The 19,025-nt window shown below is 40.2% G+C and overlaps 1 protein-coding gene across 4 annotated transcripts in view; it reads right to left on the bottom strand.

Annotated features, from left to right (window-relative positions):
- Pi3K21B (phosphatidylinositol 3-kinase regulatory subunit alpha) overlaps positions 1-19,025 on the bottom strand; it is a 919,547-nt gene that overhangs the window by 371,031 nt on the left and 529,491 nt on the right. The window contains exon 1 of one of the 4 annotated variants that reach the window (XM_067141252.2): positions 5,921-6,043. The exons of the other annotated variants lie outside the window; for them this stretch is intronic. The gene's annotated coding sequence lies outside the window, so the exon portion shown is untranslated. Of the gene's footprint in view, positions 1-5,920; positions 6,044-19,025 lie in introns of those variants that run through there. 4 annotated transcript variants of the gene reach the window in all.

Raw genomic sequence — 19,025 nt, 5'->3', positions numbered from 1 at the left:
CAAAGCTGCATCTGTGACTAAAAGGCACATTTTGTAACTATCACTCTCCGATTCACCAGGCCACAGAAGTCGCAGGGAATTGCAACAGCAGCGTGGCTGGATTTTTCTAGCACTTTGCGCGAAAGTAAATGAGGTTTACCGGGTTCTTCTGGACATAATTTACCCCACTATGAAGTTCGCAATGTATCGACCACACGAATCGGTTGTTTCATCTACCGATATCCAGAGAGTTCCCTCTTATGTCAGATCGTATCGAATCCACGACAAAAGCGTGCAGAGAAAGTAAATAGTTCTTCCTAAGGGTAGATTCATCTGGTATCCTTCGGTTAGCACAATACTTTTCAAGAAATGAGCGTAGATGTGGATTATTCAATCTTCATACAAAAGTTTTACAAATATCAGCGAAAAATGTATTAACTTCACGCCGTGTTTCCATGTCGGTTAAAAGTAGTGTTGCGTATTCTTACTCTGTTCTTTTGATCCGAGATGTGAAGTCGTTTACTAATGTTGTTCAATTTGAATTTTCAATTTTACACTTTCGTCACACACTTGACAGTACACATCACCAAAAATTGATATTGATTGCCTTATATCCACAGTTTAATTAAAAAAGACCTACAACTATTATCTTTAGGCATTTTTATATTTGAATTTGGTAAACTCTGCAATAGACGAAGAGCAAGTTAACAGATGAACGCACTTGTTTAAGCAATCCTTGCGAGGAGGAAGGAATAAAGAAGGAAACAGCTAGTGTGAAAAGAATCATTATCCATCTACCTGCTTGTACTGCGACACTGAAAGCATTGTCCTTATTCAGGGAAGACTTCTAGTGTTGCCAAGGGATGCCCAGCATACAGAGCTCATTAGATTTTTCATTTCGTTCCGAAATCTGAGATAATTGATCACACATAAGAGAAAATATATCTGCTTATGCACTAACGTTCAAAATATCCACTTGCATATGCGCATATGCATTGTTAAATAATTCGGACTCTACTAATCACAGGCAACGTACGCTCGTGGTGTTTCTCATAAAGTGGTACTACTTATAGGTAACTGAGACCCATTCTGAACACAGTGGAACCGAACGGTGGAATATACACGATGACCATTATCACAAACAACGCCCAAACCCGTAGTGTTTCTTGCATAATGGTACCACTCCTTTGTAGACCCATGGTTTACCTCGCAAGGTGATACCAATCGCAAGTAACGTCGATCCATGGTGTTTCACACATAATGGCACTAATCACAAATATTCTCATGGTTATAATGTCATCATCCCTTTGTCACCCCTTTTAGTCGCCTCTTACGACAGGAAGTGGATACCGTTGGTGTATTCTACATCTGCACCCCCCCACGCACAGGGGGTAAAGGAATTAACGATGTTCAGGTAAGGGGAGAGTACGAATCAGAGGTTGGAGATGTTCTTAACAGGTGCTAAAACGGGAAGGACAAGTGTGCAGAGTGGGATTCCTCCTAATTACACAAATTATAGTATGGCACAGTGTTTTTTGTTAGGCCCGCAAATGGACGAATGGCGAGGGTAGATTTTGGTGTTTGCTGAATTAGGATTAGGCTTATCTCACGTATCCAACACACATATAAATAGATGAGGTTCAACGAGACAAGTTTAAGAGGAACTGAATGATGCAGTACTATGCAAAGGTATCATAGTGTTAATGGGCGCTTAGGTAGATACAAGGTGGAAGGTAACAAAAACAGAAAATGTTTACTAGATATCTAAGATAGTATGGAATAGGAACTGGAAAGTGGGGTTCACTCAGCCTCGCCCAACCAACAGAAGAGAGATGTTAATATGAGAAGTAGCGGACCCGGTCGCGAAAGGCAAACGATACAGCTGAGTTCGTCACGCTGACCATATGAACTCCAGCATCTACAGGCCAAGGCCGTTAACAGGCTGTTATGCCATGGTTAATTTACAGTGGAACCTCAATATCTCGAATCATCTCGGGAGTTAAATTTTATTTCGAGTTATCGAAATTTCGATATATAGAGAATACCGTTTTGGAGCATATATATAGCGCATGATTGAATCATATGTATCTACGGGCTTATACTGAATACAGTACTTTTTACAGTATTCAAAAATATACTAATAATAATAATGTTATTTGCTTTACGTCCCACTAATTACTTTTTAAAGTCTTCGGAGACGCCGAGGTGCCGGAATTTAGTCCCGCGGGAGTTCTTTAACGTGCCAGTAAATTTACCGACACGGGGCTGTCGTATTTGAGCACCTTCAAATACCACCGGACTGAGCCAGGATCGAACCTGCCAAGTTAGGGTTAGAAGGCCAGCGCCTTAACCGTCTGAGCCACTCAGCCCGGCAAAAAAATATACTAACAAACTTGTATTTTACGACATCGCTTCAATTATAACCCTTATTAAAATAACTTTTTAGAAAGATTACAGTATGCTGAATTTAGAAAATTAACCTAGTAGTATTTCTTGTAACATTTGCTTTCCATGGAATTGCTTATTGTAGGTACTCTTGTTGTTGTTGTTGTTGTTGTTGGGTAATTATGTTTTAACCTTCCTTACTTGTAACGTTAAGCTAGTAGTAAGCTCAACCTATAGTTTTGTAAGCCATAGTGTTAAGTATTGGAAATAATTAAGTTGCGTATGAAACTGTACATGATACTGGATTTACAATGTTAAACTAGTAGTATTTCTTGTAATTTTTTCCCCATGGAATTGCTCTTTGTACTCGTGTTGTTTGTTTGTTTGTTTGTTGTTAGGTAATTATGTTTACTTTATTTTTTCATTACTTTAAGTGACCATTGTCACCGGGATATTTCCCATTTGCAATGTATTTGTTAATAATAATAATAATAATAATAATAATAATAATAATAATAATAATAATAATATATACATTAGTGAAACAAGAACCATACCTCTGTCAACACCTTTGGAAAAAACCGTTAGCCTCTTCTGTTTTTACTGTTAACCTCCTTTTCTTCCACATACTTTTCAACAACATTTATTGCCGTGAGAAACACTGTCATTTATATTCGACTGACTCTGTATGTAGGTTCGAAACCACGCAGCCAAGATTCGTAAATGGAGCCTGTCATCCACGAATTCCGGGGTTGCTTTCGTACGTGACCGGTAATGAATTCACACCCGAACCACAACGAGGCTTCGTCGATTTTCCGATCACTAGAGGTTTGTTTTACGATTCCAGTCATATTAGTTCCCAGCATCACAGTAACCCTTTCTTTACTTGGTAACCGTTTCTCATAAACTACAAATGGTGTATTGCACAGTCAATGTTGTACAAAATTCGAGTTACAGAGTATTTTTTGCTTCAGGGGAGGAAACGTTTGCTTCGAGAAATCGAGAAATTTGTGTAACCGAATTTCGAGTAATAGAGAAATAAATACACGAGGAGAATAGGACAAACGGCCGGGACATTGAAGTTCCTTCGAGATGCTGAAAATTCGAGTAATGGAGGTTCGAGATATCGAGGATCGACTGTATTATTCAAGCACAAAGCTTCAAAACAAAACGAAACCAGTATAATAGGAAAATTACGATTTCCAAGACTAATTTGGGAAGAAATCTAAGAGAACTGAATTCTAGGTAGGGAATACAAAACAGGAACCGGTGGATCATTTCAAGTACTAAGGATAAGTATTTTCCTGTAATGGTAGGTAAGGCAAGGGTGTATTCTGCCCGAAGGCAGGTCCGAACATCCGCAGAGGTGTGCCTGAGCCGGAGTTTACGTACGGTAGGGCGGCCAGTTCTTTTCCGCTCCTCCATTCCCCTACTCCCCACCAACAGCGCGTGGCAACCCATCCAAATCTTGACCTCGCCCAATGTTGCTTAACTTCGGAGATCTCACGGGATCCGGTGTTTCAACACGGCTACGACCGTTGGCTGTAATGGTAGTGTAGTGAGTAAAATCGAATGAAGAAGTGGCAAAACCATTGGAGTGAGGGCACATTTGCGATCAACGGTATAGTGTAAGAAAGAAGGGGAGTCTCCAGATGAAATTACCCTTATACTGCTCTGTTTTCAAGCTGACACTGCTGTAACGGGAATGAAAACAGGATGGGTATCAAACTCATACGAAGGTAGTAACAGCCCTGAAAGTAGCAAGAATTATTGCCGGTACGAACACGCTGATACAAAGGAGGGGAGGATAGAGTGGCATTCGTAATAAAGAGATAAAAGCTCAAGTTAGGATACACTTGATGGATGGAGCTGTGCAAATGTGAACATGTTCCGCTTTTTTTTTTGCTTTACGTCGCACCGACACAGATAGGTCTTATGACGACGATGGGATAGGAAAGGCCTAGGAGTTGGGAGGAAGCGGCCGTGGCCTTAATTAAGGTACAGCCCCAGCATTTGCCTGGTGTGAAAATGGGAAACCACGGAAAAAAATCTTCAGAGCTGCCGACAGTGGGATTCGAACCCACTATCTCCCGGATGCAAGCTCATAGCCGCGTGCCCCTGACCGCACGGCCAACTCGCCTGGTGAACATGTTTCGGTAGTTGAATCATGCGAGGTAAATGGAGGGCAGGCCAACCACGAAAAGAGGCTGAAGGAGACTTAGGTGACGATTGCAACTATTTCACGAATTTAAGGATGGAAGTGTAGAAGAAGTAGGGGGCTGTGGAGGTACTCTGTTAATTCACAGGGACTTAAAGACTGAACACTGAAATGTCTAACTGTTTACAGCGAAGATATAAAGAAATGTGTGTGTAACGCAGTTGGTTATACAGTACGCTTGCCCTCCACGATCAAAGTTGTGAATTCGAATTCCCGCAGTCGGTCGGCATTAAGGGAACTGAAATGTGAGAAAATTACCAGAAGATGTATTGACAAAGAATACAATTTTAGGAATATTATGTATCCTGAAGACTATCAGCAGGTAAGGGGACGTTAATACAGATATTTATTTCATTTTTATATCAATTCAATGAGCTGTTCCTGCACCAAGAAATCCACAAGATCAGTGATATTTTAGTAATGGTAGCCTATAATTATCTAATTAGCCTACTTGATTATTTACTACTCTTCTCAGGATATTAATTTAGAACATTTCACAAATAAAACATTGAACAATAAAATACCATTGTACACAGGAAATTTTCATAGGAACTATACCAGTATTTGACATCCAACTTCGATGTCGTTTTCATACATTTTTAATAAATAATAATGTTATTGGCTTTACGTCCCACTAACTACTTTTTTCGGTTTGCGGAGACGCCGAGGTCCCGGAATTTTGTCCCGCAGGATTTATTTTACATGACAATAAATCTACCGACACGAGGCTGACGTATTTGAGCATCTTCAAATACCACCGGACTGGGCCAGGATCGAACCTGCCAAGCTGCTGTAAGAAAGCCAGCATCTCAACCATCAGAGCCATTCAGCCAGGCCATACATTCTTGAGGATGATAGTAACTCTTTCAGCGTGTCAAACTGTTCGGTATCGCTCTCACGCTGGCCGACACGACGAGATCCCGTTCCGAATGATATTTACTCGATTTACTTGGATGTTTATGGGCGATTCCCGTGATCTTACCGCCACACAAATATATTTATCTAAACTAACAACTTGTAAAAAAAGATGCAACGATTTATAGATCTACTACCTTTAATAATACGAAAACGCTAAGCAAGGCCATAGCTGACAGCAGAGGTTTTTCTACAGGAAGGGGCGACAGCGGCAGGAACGTTTTCTGTCAACCAAGAAAATGTTCTCAGGTTCGAAAATCACTAAAATGTTCTCAATCATTTCCCTATTTCAACTCTAGGAAAATGCCAGAATGGAAAATTTCTCAAGATACATTCTCTTTTATTCTAAATCTAGCTTCAATTTATTATAGAGGGAGTGGTACAAATATCAGACTGCAAATATAAAATAGTCAAGTATGTCACCTTGTATGAGCTGCACTCCGGTGGAGACTTCCTTAAATACCGTACGGTGACGCTCCATGCTGGCAGCAGTGGTTAGCTTGTAGTTGGAAGTGGTGGTTTATGATTTTCAGTGATTTCATTTTTCTGGAGAGAAACAACATTTTAATGGTATGTATTTAATAAAGCTGTCTCACCTTCCACTAAAATTAGAAAAAGCAATTATGGCGAGGCGATAACGGTTTTTGCGGTTTCCCCATCAACTTCCATAAAAATTAAATTTTAATAACATTTGAGGATCCAACCAGCCATCAGGGTGAAGACTTGCCAGATGCAATGACTATGTTATGCAAGATGCCATAAAACAGGTTCGGGAAACGCAAATCGGTTTTCTAAGTACCATGTGCTAAGTTGTTTGGACTCACCAAATCAGAACTGCCAATCAATGAAGCAACACAGACGAAATTAGAGTGTATGACAGGAAAATTCTTCACTCGAAACCGTTAAAAGGTTCATCTCAATCCCTGAGTGACAGTTCTTTCTAGGCGAGAGGCAATTCTTTAGGTATTAGTATAACGATTGGAAAAAATCCTACAAACGAAGAGGATGAATGCCTATTCTGTTCGAGAAAATTTTCTGAAGATGCATGGTGTGAGGAATGCATTATGTGCGAGATTTCTGATACTTGGGCACTACATATGCGCAGGATATGAAACAGGATGCTATGTTTGCGATATTAGCAAACAGAAACACAAGTAAGAATTTGTAGTAAAGCACAAACTGTTACAATGCAAGTGTTGAATATTTTCTGAATTATGTTTGGTTGTTGTTATAATGTTCGTCTTCTAAGTTATTAATAGCATTCCAAATTTGTACCTCATATATTTATAGACAACTACGGCATTTTTTGCTCAAAGTTGTTTTTCTGACGCTTTCGTAGCATCACAGAAACTTACTGTAATACATACCACTCAAACAGTAGTACTGTTATGAAAGTGACCATAATATACCAATATTATTGAATTCATGTACCTACCAAAATAAGAAAAACAGAATACTCCACATTTGTACCCTTTCCTTCCTCTACATTCATCAACACAAACTTTCAAAATACTACTACTGCTACTAATAACAATAATACATTATTTTGTCTTGTATGTCCCACTAACTACTTTAACAGTTTTCACAGAAGTGACATAATTTTGTCCCGCGGGTGTTCTTTTACGTGCCAGTAAATTACTGACATGAGGCTGGCTTATATGAACACCTTCAAATACCACTACCCTGAGTCAGGATCGAACCTGCTAACTTATGTTCAGAAGACCGGCGCTTCTAACATCTGAGCCAATCAACCCAGCCAATTGCAAACATGCGGAATGTCACACAGAATTCACCCATGCAAGAAGTACACAGAATAACCGATATGCACCAAGCTCTTAAATGGAATAATAAAAGCATTTGAGAATCAATCATAAGTTTTTATATGTCAAACATTATCTGACAGTATAATTATTAATAAAGTGAAAGGAAAGTGTAACAGTAACCATTACCATTAATAGGAAGGAAGGAAGGAAGGAAGGAAGGAAGGAAGGAAGGAAGGAAGGAAGGGACGAATTCGAAGTTGGGTGAGGGTAGAGAAAAGGCGCTCCCAAGGAGCACTCACGTATAGTCACTCAGAAAAAAAATGCATGGTACCATATGTTTACCGCATTTAATATTTCATAAAACTTCATTTGAATTATCAAAATATAATTCGTCATCAATTTAAAAAATACAAACTTTGTGGATACTCTCAAACATTATCTATAGGTTCAATTGTATCTGAGGAAAGTGTACCCGTGAGAAGTTATACACCACCAAACGTTACCTCTTTTTTGAGCGACTGTTCATCCAACAGCTGAAAATCCAGCAGACGTGTACTTCAAAGATTACGACTATGAAAGGCCACCTGAGTCATGTCCGTGGCGTAGTCATGGTTTCAACGTTGTAGACGTTGAATGATCTCTCCTCATAATGCTGGAGTAGGTTAAAGCAGTGAAACTCCCACATACACAACTAAGAGAAGTCAAGAAAATAAACTCGTACACTGAAGAAAATACGTTTATATGGGAAACGGTAAGATTGTCCACTGACACGCATAAGATCCATGATTAGTGATTACATAGCGTGAAAGCTCTAACTGAGCATCACTGACAATCTGTGCCTCAGCCAGTTGGAGTTCAAACCTAACGAAGGAAATTTTACTTGCGGTTTTTTTTTCACATGGAGCGAAATCCACAAATCTACGTTTAAAGGTAGTATTTTAACATGTACATACAAATAACTTACAAGTCTCGACGAGCTTATGTCACGAAATTGGGGCTGCTTCAAAGAAAGGGTTGGGAGCCATGTCGGGGCCGAATACAAAGTCCGACGTCCAGGCGGAATACCGGTTTTGAAAGAACTAAACTCAGGAAGGAAATAACTTGTTCGTTCAAACGCCACAGAATTAGGGCGACCAACCGTCCGGCAATAGTCGGACGTTTCCTTTTTCAATGCTTTTCCTCTGTCCGGCAGGCACTTATTTTTTGCTATTAAATGCTAGTTTTTAAAAATATTGTGTTCTTAGCTATTCAGTCTCCCATTGTTTTCTCTGGTGCAAAGGTATTCTTGTTGAACTTCCTCTATATCAGTCCATATTCTGGATACCCCTGTCAGAATACGTAATTTACTCACTAGATTATTCGATGCGCATGCGCTCTGATTTCGTCAGTGACGAAATCTTGCAATGGAATCACAAGTTTCCCCAGTCCATACATGTTCTCCCTCCCTACCCTGGCATTCAGATGAACTAAGACGGGTATTCACCGAAGTAAGCGTGCAGTGTTGCCAACACGGCGGGTTTCGCACTAAATTTTGTTATTTTTATTCTCTGTCAGTGGCTAAAATTAAAAAAAAACAGTGGGCAGTGGGAAATTAGTTTTTCTCTTTTGCATCGACAGATTTTTTGCTTTCTCGTTTTGTAAATGAGGAATGACTATAAAAAATCACGCCACATTGTTAACAATAATCTACATTCCATATTAAAAATAAATAAAGTTCGGTCTGGGCCCGAATTCTCGGCGGGGATTCGCCACTCACGTAACGCTGGCTGCAGTAATACGTAGTTCTGTTCCTATGCTAGTTGGATTCGGAGATTGTGAGTGAGTGGAGTGTTGCTGGTTTCATTATGAAATCTGAATATCTGTATGTCATCACTCAAATGTGGCGAAACAAAAAAGGTAAGTTCTCGGAGAAAACGAAATAGAAGTACCAATGTTTCAGACAGGGACGGAACGAAAGTGAGGAGAAATGTTATATTTGTGACGTATGGAACTGTTGGAAACAAAGGTGCCGGTGATCTCGAGAGACATATCACTAGCGAAAAGCATATAAAAACCATTAGAAGCAGTTCTTCTAGCAGGAATATTGATTCACGTTTCTCAATTAAACATTCCCCACTAGACAAGAAAGTTCGGGCAACAGAGGCAACATTGGCATATCACACTGTTTCTGACCATCAATCGTATAGGTCTATGGATATGGACTGCACAATGAAGTTGGATAGCGAGCAGTTTGCAGATTCTGAGACTGCTAACAGAATAACATGCGCCAGAACCAAAACTGAAGCTATCATACTGAGTAAATAATGTAATCGCCCCTCATTCCCATGACATTATCAATGAAACACTTTGTTCGGAGTGGGTACTGATGCTAGCAACCACGGGGCTTTGAAACTTTTTCGTACTGTTATACAACATTTCGACCATAAAGAAAATGGTATTCAAACTGAAGTATTAGAACTACAAACATGTCCTAATGAAACTTCAGAGGCAATATCCAATTATGTTTCCGAGACTTTAAAGAAAAAATATTTCTGCTAAATGCGTTGCTTTTAGTGAAGATAATGCAAATGTAAATTTTGGAGGGGTTAATCGCAGAGAAGGCAAAAAGTTAATTAAACGAACATATAATCGGGGTTGCATGGCCAGCACATGCATAGCATAACTATTTGCTACATGGTGCTGATACACCGTCGGTTAATGCAGAAAGTATACTTTTTAAGTCTTCAATTATTTCCACATCTATACAATTCACACCGGCCCTGCGGTGTCGGGATAGCGTGCCTGCCTCTTATCCGGAAGCCCCGGATTCGATTCCCGGCCAGGTCAGGTATTTTTACCTGCATCTGAGGGCTGGTTCGAGGTCCACTCAGCCTGGGTGATTACAACTGAGGAGCTATCTGACGGTGGGATGGCGGCCCCGATCTAGAAAACCAAGAATAACGGCCGAGAGGATACGTCCTCCTGACCACATGACACCTCGTAATCTGCAGGCCTTCGGGCTAAGCAGCAGTCGCTTGGTAGGCCATGGCCCTTCGCGGCTGTTGCGCCATGGGGGGGGGGGGGAGGGTATACAATTCGCACAGAACAACTAAAAGATTTCTCCGAGTTTGCTGAAATAAATTACGAACAACTTTTGTGTCACAGCAAAACAAGTTGGTCAAGTTTGTTTCCTGCAGTAGAAGGAGTGCTAAAACGGTTTCCAGCTCTAAAGCCGTACTTTCTTTCTCAGCCTTCAAATTCTGTTCGTACTGTAATTAGGTCCTGTTTTGAAAAAACGTTTTCTGAGCTTTACCTGTGCTTTAGTCATTCCACTATGCACGCTTTTCACAAAAAAAGTCATCCACTGGAAACTACTATCTCTATAGCAGAAGTCTGTAATATGTTCATCTCTGGCCACACTGTTGATAGGATGGAAAATAAATTTATGCCTCTTAAAGTTAAACAGTCTCTGAAATCCCTCACTGAAAATGGCTTTGAAAGAGAATGCATTGCATATGTACAACATGTTGATTTTTATTCGAACTGTGCATTCAATGTATCTATTACGGTGGAGTAACCCTATGATGGAAAAATTTAAGTTTTCCAATGGATGAACCTTCAAAGTGTGAAAGACGTAAGTTTGAAGATGTTTTTCCTTGTCTCGAGTATTTGCAATCTAAAATGTGTGGAGATAGACGCTTCTAAACTTCTTCACCAATTTTGCAATGTTCAAAATTACATTAGGAGTTCCGAAATTGACAAACATACATTAGATAAGCTGTGAGTTTTTCAAATATAGCCCTGACATTGAAACATTTAGTGAGCTGTTTAAAATTTTTCTGTTTTATTTTGCTATTCTAGGTTGCAATGCAACCGTTGAAAGAGTGTTTTCCCTTATTAATACACAGTGGTCAAAAGAAAGAAACCGTTTGCTGACCGAGTCGGTTACGGGTATTATACTAGTGAAGTACAACTTTAAAAACATGCGATGTGGAGAGTTTTACAATTATTTATTACAAGAAAACAATTCATCTTTGCTGTCGAAAGTGGGCGCAGTCAATAAGTATCAGCATAAAGTAACTACAACTTCAGCATCTTCATCCGTATAAAAATTATAAGACATGTAATACTAAACTTTGTATTTAAAAATTCCATTTGTCCTCCATTTTCATGAAAAGTCCTTTTATTATTAAGAGTCTGTCCTCCATTTGAAAATTTACAGTTAGTTACCCTACACAGGAAGAGTCCTTAACAGGTGCAGCTCCTGGATTTGATACACTTCCTCGCACCATCTAACGTTATCTTTTTTAACAATTTGTTACACCAACACAGATACGTCTTATGGTGACGATGGGATGGGAAAGGGCTAGGAATGGGAAGGAAACGACCGTGGCCTTAATTAAGGTACAGCCCCAGCATTTACCTAGTGTGAAAATGGGAAACCACGGAAAACCATCTTCAGGGCTGCCGACAATGGGGTTCGAACCCACCATCTCCCGGATGCAAGGTCACAGCTGCGTGCCCTAACCGCACGGCCAACTCGCCCGGTCTCCAACATTGTCAGCAGCAATTGAAGGAGCTGTGTTATAATCGCGGAGGGTTGTTCTGAAAGAGCCATTCTTTGAAAACCATATAATTACTCATCATGCTTAAGTTGCCATAACGTAGACTCTGACTGAAGAATATTATCTTCATTGACGCGTCTACCGCGGATCTTGGTTCGACCTATATAACTCATTCACTTCGTGGCGAAGTGGGCCCATTTCTGTCATACTGAATGCAGGTCTCTTTTGGTGCTGCAATGGTTTAATCACAGATCAGTATCTTCATGTATGAAGAGTAGGCTACTATGATAGACACGAGGAAGAATTGCTCTCTACAAGGTGAAGTTCATTTACGAAGGATCGTTTGTAGATCCGCAACAACAGGAATTTTGCAACTTGGTTTTCTGAACAGACTATTATCCAGGTTCTTGATGATTGACAAAGTCAACAAAGCTGAACCACTTTGAGAATGTGTGGCGCGAGGTGAAAAGACTGTTGAGATACTATTAGCCACTATAGTTCTTGTAGCATTTAATTGTTCGTGTATATACGAAAAGCAATATTCTACCGCAGTGTACACGGGATCCATGACTGGTGTGAACTTGCACCCCTCTGGCTCAAGAAAAATGGGGACGGGAGTGGGGAAAATAAAAATAAAAATGAATCTATGCAGTAGAACTTTGCGTCCTTTTTCATTCAACAGAACAGAAATTCAATGCATAAAAGTTAATGAGCATGCACTAAAACTTTGGAAAATCTAGTCCATTTTAAAACAAATTAACGTTGGAAGAAACAAAAATTTAAGCCTTTTTGGCTGCTGTCCAAATTCGTTTGTCATTATGGTCTCCTGCACTCTCTTCCTATGATAGTGAGCAGCTTCGACCATAAAATGTAATCTTTAACCCTAACCTACGGAAAATTGGCTTTGTTACTTTGTAAAGCCGTTCTATACGTCCATTTTATTTTCAGATTAATAAAGAAGTAAATAAATAATTAAAACACTGCAGAAATGACACAATTAATATACGTAAAACGGGCATAATATGGTGTAATGCATTGAAACAAGTCATTCTGGCTTCAAATGTTAAATATTTTCCCGGATCCACCACTCACCGCTCCTCCAGGCCACCCGGAATTGCAAACCCAGCTCCAGCAAGTACATTCTGCCGGCGGCCATTGTAGTGACTATAACGCCTGCGATCACAAACATGACCGGGCAGACATGATTCTTATTTTTCCTCTTGGAATTTCCCCCCTATTTCTAGGTGTCAGTATTTCTTGCGGATTTAGCCCAGTTTTATGAACGGATGCCCTTCTTACGCCAATCTTATGAAAAGGGATGCATTCACTACTGCGTGTTTCTGTGGTACTTGGTAGTGTGCTGTGTTTTGTTTAAAGTATATACGGGCAAGCACAAATACTGAGTCCCCGAGTCACAAAAATTAAACGGAGGCATTTAATTCCCGACACGGCCGGCAATCGAATCCGGGGTAGTCTGAACAGACGGTCACTACGCTGACCAGTCAGCCAAGGAGTGGCGACAGGCAAACATGTCTGCATATTGGCCCGGTCCATCACTTCGTACACTGGTATACCACCTTAACGTACGATAATCTTTAGGGAATTTATTTTGCATTTGTCCGTTACCATCTATGAGCCAGATGGGACTCCAACAAAAATATGCTTAGTATAGCAGTGGGCGTGATAGCTAAGTGGCATAGCGTTGGCTTCTCACCAAAGCGGCCACGGTCACATCTTTGTGGTTCGGATCCCACGTGAAACTGGAGGCCCCATGGCTATGATCAGTATATCAACAAACAATACAAGCAAACCCGCGGCACAACAGTCCATTTCGACCTTTCCTGCCAAGACGACTGCTGACCAGCCAGATGGCTAGCAGACAGAGTGCCACGTGGTCAGCGTCACCTCTTAAATTAGTTTCAAAAGGCTGAGCGAACCCCATTCCAGCCCTCGGTCCAGAATTCAAAACCCCTAGATTGGTCGGGAATCGAAACCGAGCCTCCAGGTACGAGGCCTGCACGCCGCCCTTACACCAAGCAGCTGGCTCTACGATTATCAACAGTCACATAAAATTACAAGCTTACTAAGGATAAGTAACTAAATTTATAAGTAATGATAATGAAGTATTTGGCATGTCGTTAAATCTGCTCTTGCTAAAGGAAGTTCAAGAATTTGGAGGTATATCCTTGCGCCACCCTTCTTACTGTCAATTGTGATATCTGCGGTGCTCCGTTCAATATATAGGTATAGAAAATAAAGAACAGATTTCATGAATGCGTATTGAAGCAGGTACGACGAGATTCCAGAGTTAAAAGCATGTACGGTAGAGAAACGGAGAAAAAAGGGCTCGTAACCGGAAATCAGAAACCTATTGAACAAAAAACAGGTTTAATTTATATATAGTTTTTAGAAGACAGATTTATCATGCTTGTAAGGTTTTAGTTACACTCTGGGATCCTACGTGGAAATGCAATTAATCCAGATAAAACAATACTGTAGATTTAGCAAAACAATTTTCAGAAAATAATAACAACAACAACAATTGTCGGAAACTCGGATGATCCGGCGAGACAGTGGAAATCTTTGTAAAAGGCTGCACGAGTTTGGCAAAGTTGAATACCTTTTTTGCTAGTTGTTTTACGTCGCACCGACACAGATAGGTCTTACGGCGACGATGGGACAGGAAAGGGCTAGGAGTGGGAAGGAAGCGGCCGTGGCCTTAATTAAGGTACAGCCCCAGCATTTGCCTGGTGTGAAAATGGGAAACCACGGAAAACCATTTTCAGGGCTGCCGACAGTGGGGTTCGAACCTACTATCTCCCGAATACTGGATACTGGCCGCACTTAAGCGACTGCAGCTATCGAGCTCGGTAAGTTGAATACCTTCAGTGGAATTAAGTTATAATGCACTCTGAGACAACCATGAATGCTGGGATTTGGAAGAGGTGTATCTACTCACACAGGCCTTGTGGAAATGATGATTGTTGAAGGGGCACTGAACCACCGAGCCTTGGAGAGTATCTGTCTTTTTACCCAAAATTTTGAGATAAGAGTCTTATTTCGTGTTCTACATCTATCCTACAGCCTACTAGTCCTTATATAATTACAGTGCCAAAACAGATACCATAAAACACATCATCAAACAGACTCTTCACACTCAAGTATATGGGGTTGTTGTCGAAAGATACAATACAATACAATACAATACAATACATACATACATACATACATACATTATCATTACGCCTTTCAGCGTTCAGTCTGCAAGCCTCTGTGAATTTACTAAACGTCGCCACAATCCTCGATTTTCAACTAGTGTTGTGGCCTCATTTAGTTCTATACCTCTTATCTTTAAATCGTTAGAAACCGAGTCTAACCATCGTCGTCTTGGTCTGCCTCTACTTCTCTTACCCTCCATAGCAGAGTCCATTATTCTCCTAGGTAACCTATCCTCCTCCATTCGCCTCACATGACCCCACCACCGAAGCCGGTTTATGCGTACAGCTTCATCCATCGAGTTCATTCCTAAATTAGCCTTTATCTCCTCATTCCGAGTACCCTCCTGCCATTGTTCCCACCTGTTTGTCCCAGCAATCATTCTTGCTACTTTCATGCCTGTTACTTCTAACTTATGAATAAGGTATCCCGAGTCCACCCAGCTTTCGCTCCCGTAAAGCAAAGTTGGTCTGAAAACAGACCGATGTAAAGATAGTTTCGTCTGGGAGCTGACTTCCTTCTTACAGAATACTGTTGATCGCAACTGCGAGCTCACTGCATTAGCTTTACAACACCTTGATTCAATCTCACTTACTATATTACCATCCTGGAGAATACACAACCTAAATACTTGAAATTATCGACCTGTTCTAGCTTTGTATCACCAATCTGACATTCAATTCTGTTGAATTTCTTACCTACGGACATCAATTTAGTCTTCGAGAGGCTAATTTTCATACCATACTCATTGCACCTATTTTCATGTTCCAAGATATTAGACTGCAGGCTTTCGGCACAGTCTGCCATTAAGACCAAGTCGTCAGCATAGGCCAGACTGCTTATTACATTTCCACCTAACTGAATCCCTCCCTGCCATTTTATACCTTTCAGCAGATGATCCATGTAAACTACGAACAGCAAAGGTGAAAGATTACAGCCTTGTCTAACCCCTGTAAGTACCCTGAACCAAGAACTCATTCTACCATCAATTCTTACTGAAGCCCAACTGTCAACATAAATACCTTTGATTGATTTTAATAATCTACCTTTAATTCCATAGTCCCCCAGTATAGCGAATATCTTCTCCCTCGGTACCCTGTCGTATGCTTTCTCTAGATCTACGAAACATAAACACAACTGCCTACTCGTAGCATTTTTCAATTACCTAGCACATACTGAAAATCTGATCCTGACAGCCTCTCTGTGGTCTGAAACCACACTGGGTTTCATCCAACTTCCTCTCAACGACTGATCGCACCCTCCCTTCCAAGATGCCAGTGAATACTTTGCCTGGTATACTAATCAATGAGATACCTCGATAGTTGTTGCAATCCTTCCTGTTCCCTTGCTTATAGATAGGTGCATTAATATTTAGTAAAAACGCAACTTCTTGTTGTTGGGCACATAGTAGTCAGTAGCCTCGTGTGTGGTATTAGGAAATCTGCGTCAATGCGTTGGCTATTAACTGGGATTATAACAGAATTGTGCCCCCAGGACAAGGAATACAATAAATATTATCAGATGATCAGTCTGAAGTGAGTGAAGAGTATAAACAAAGAGGAAAACAAAGTGTAGAAATAGCTACTGATAATTAATTACTGATAATTAACTATGCACTACAAATAATGGGGGTGGGGGCAAGAACCATTGTATACTTACAGTACCTTCTTCCACTTACATTTTAGAATCAGGTATTTTGTATCGTAGCATCATCATGAAGGTATCCACCATGATTCAGTGGTCTTCTTTGAGATATAAATGAATATTACATTTTGAAGAAATTATTTGAATTTCTTGTACAGTGCTATTGTGGCATGGACACTAATAATTGTGGCACAGAGATACATTCATGTTTCACAAACAGAGTACTAACCTACCAAATATAAGGTCTGCAATTTTGAAATGCATTTACAAATCAAATATATGATCAACGCACAAAGTATACAATGCACACTGCACAGACTGGATAAGACTACTTAGCTAGACCCTTCAGTAAAAAAAAAGAGCAAAAGGCAAGAACAATAGGAGACAGGTTTTAAATACCAAAGGCATTAGTGGAGGATCCTGCAACTTTAAAACTAATGGAGGCCCATCTAGTGATAAAGTCAAAGGCTACTGGGTACCTACAAAGATGTGTGTTTATCCCAGGAGTATAAGTTCTACCATGATAATACTGCAGACCAATAATAAGATCACTGACCTAAGAGTTTTCTTAAATTTTTTAGTTCTTTCTGTTTGTAATTATGTTTCAACAGTTCAGTCACATATCACAACACAGAATCCTGTGAGATTTTCCATATTAAGGAATACTGGGTGTGGTCGGAAGTTGGATGCATCACAGAATGCTGCAGGTTGATTGGAGAAGTGGAAAGGACCTGGCTCAGGAAGACTTCCTTGGATATTGGCAAGGTACTTTGATTCAAGTCTAGTTCATAGAGAGATGAATAAACACACTGAAATAATTTCAACAGCGTGTACCATAGGTTCAACGTCATTTCAACTATGATCGGTCTTCAAGGGTCACCGGAGTGTCGAAATTTGACCCTAAATGGAACTCCTTAACATGGCAGTAAATCTCTCGACAAAGTTATCTTGCATTTCGGCAACCCCGAGTACAGAAATCGTGAATCCAATCCAGTATTCTGAGTTCACTCAACCCCATCTTTTTCTACTGAATGAAAGTTTCAAATTTCTTGGCTGGCAATATGTAATCGAGGTCTCAAATTGTAGAATTTCAGTGTGGAAATCAAAAGCTTGTCGGTCGGCAGGAATCAGTTGTAACTCCATTCTCAAACACATTTGCTGTTGAAATCGTCTTAAAATGATATTAGCCGGGCTGAGTGGCTCAGACGGTTAAGGCGCTGGCCTTCTAACCCCAACTTGGCAGGTTCGATCCTGGCTCAGTCCGGTGGTATTTGAAGGTGCTCAAATACGACAGCCCCGTGTCGGTAGATTTACTGGCACGTTAAAGAACTCCTGCGGGACTAAATTCCGGCACCTCGGCGTCTCCGAAGACCTTAAAAAGTAGTTGGTGGGACGTAAAGCAAATAGCATTATTATTATTATTAAAATGATATTAATCACCATAAGGTCGAAAACAATGGCCAGAGGAAAAACATTAATTGGAATACGAGGTTATCCACAGCTGTCCGAATTATGAAAATAATAGACATGATTTGGAAATATGATCCGAAACAATAGGCTATTAGCAGAAATAAAATAATTAAATACAAGCCTACGCTCACAGCCAGCTGAAACTTCTGTCACACCTATAGAGAAATCACAGTCAACCGGGAGTGGGAATTTTCCACGGCACTACGGATGAGATCTAGATTTTGGCCTACTGTAGTCGCGCTAATAATACAACTGTCTTCAATTAAAAGGTAACGAGTTGTCACAGTGCAACTTCGTTAAATCTGCCAACCATTCAATAGAATAGATGGAAGAAAAACAGAAAAGAAAAAAAAGCGGGCAATAATGTTTTCGTTGGAGGGTTTAAATGCTTCATTGTTTAACACTTCGTGCGTAATTCTGCTTAAAAAAATCATGCAGCTCTCTCCCTATATATATTATACATACAAAAAAACTATGTCCCATCAAAGTTAAAGGGGAGAAGAATATGGAAGTTGCCTCAAAGTTGAGACAGTGGAATTATGCAGAATTACGCGTCTATCAGTAGGAAAAAGAAGTCACAAATATATCTCTGGCATCTCATGGTGAGCGCTTCAAGGATCAGTGTATTAGTCTAGGAGAATGTCTTATTCAGCAATGTCAGTCAAACCAAGTGTCGTGCAATTGGTGTTATTTCCTAACAATTAATCCTCCCTTACACTGCCATACTATCACCAGCATCACAAAACGTCAAAAACAAGTATTCGTTCCACAAATAATAACCGACTATGGGAACAAAAATAATTAACGAACACGTACAAAATATATGTACCGATCTGCTTTTGATTGTTATAACAACCGGACTGAATAACTCATGCGGTAGAACGTAGACCT

The sequence above is a fragment of the Anabrus simplex genome, chromosome 2, assembly GCF_040414725.1.
Source record: "Anabrus simplex isolate iqAnaSimp1 chromosome 2, ASM4041472v1, whole genome shotgun sequence".
NCBI lineage: Eukaryota > Metazoa > Arthropoda > Insecta > Orthoptera > Tettigoniidae > Anabrus > Anabrus simplex.
The sequence above is the reverse complement of the archived record's forward strand: the minus strand, read 5'-3'. Positions and strand labels throughout refer to the sequence as shown.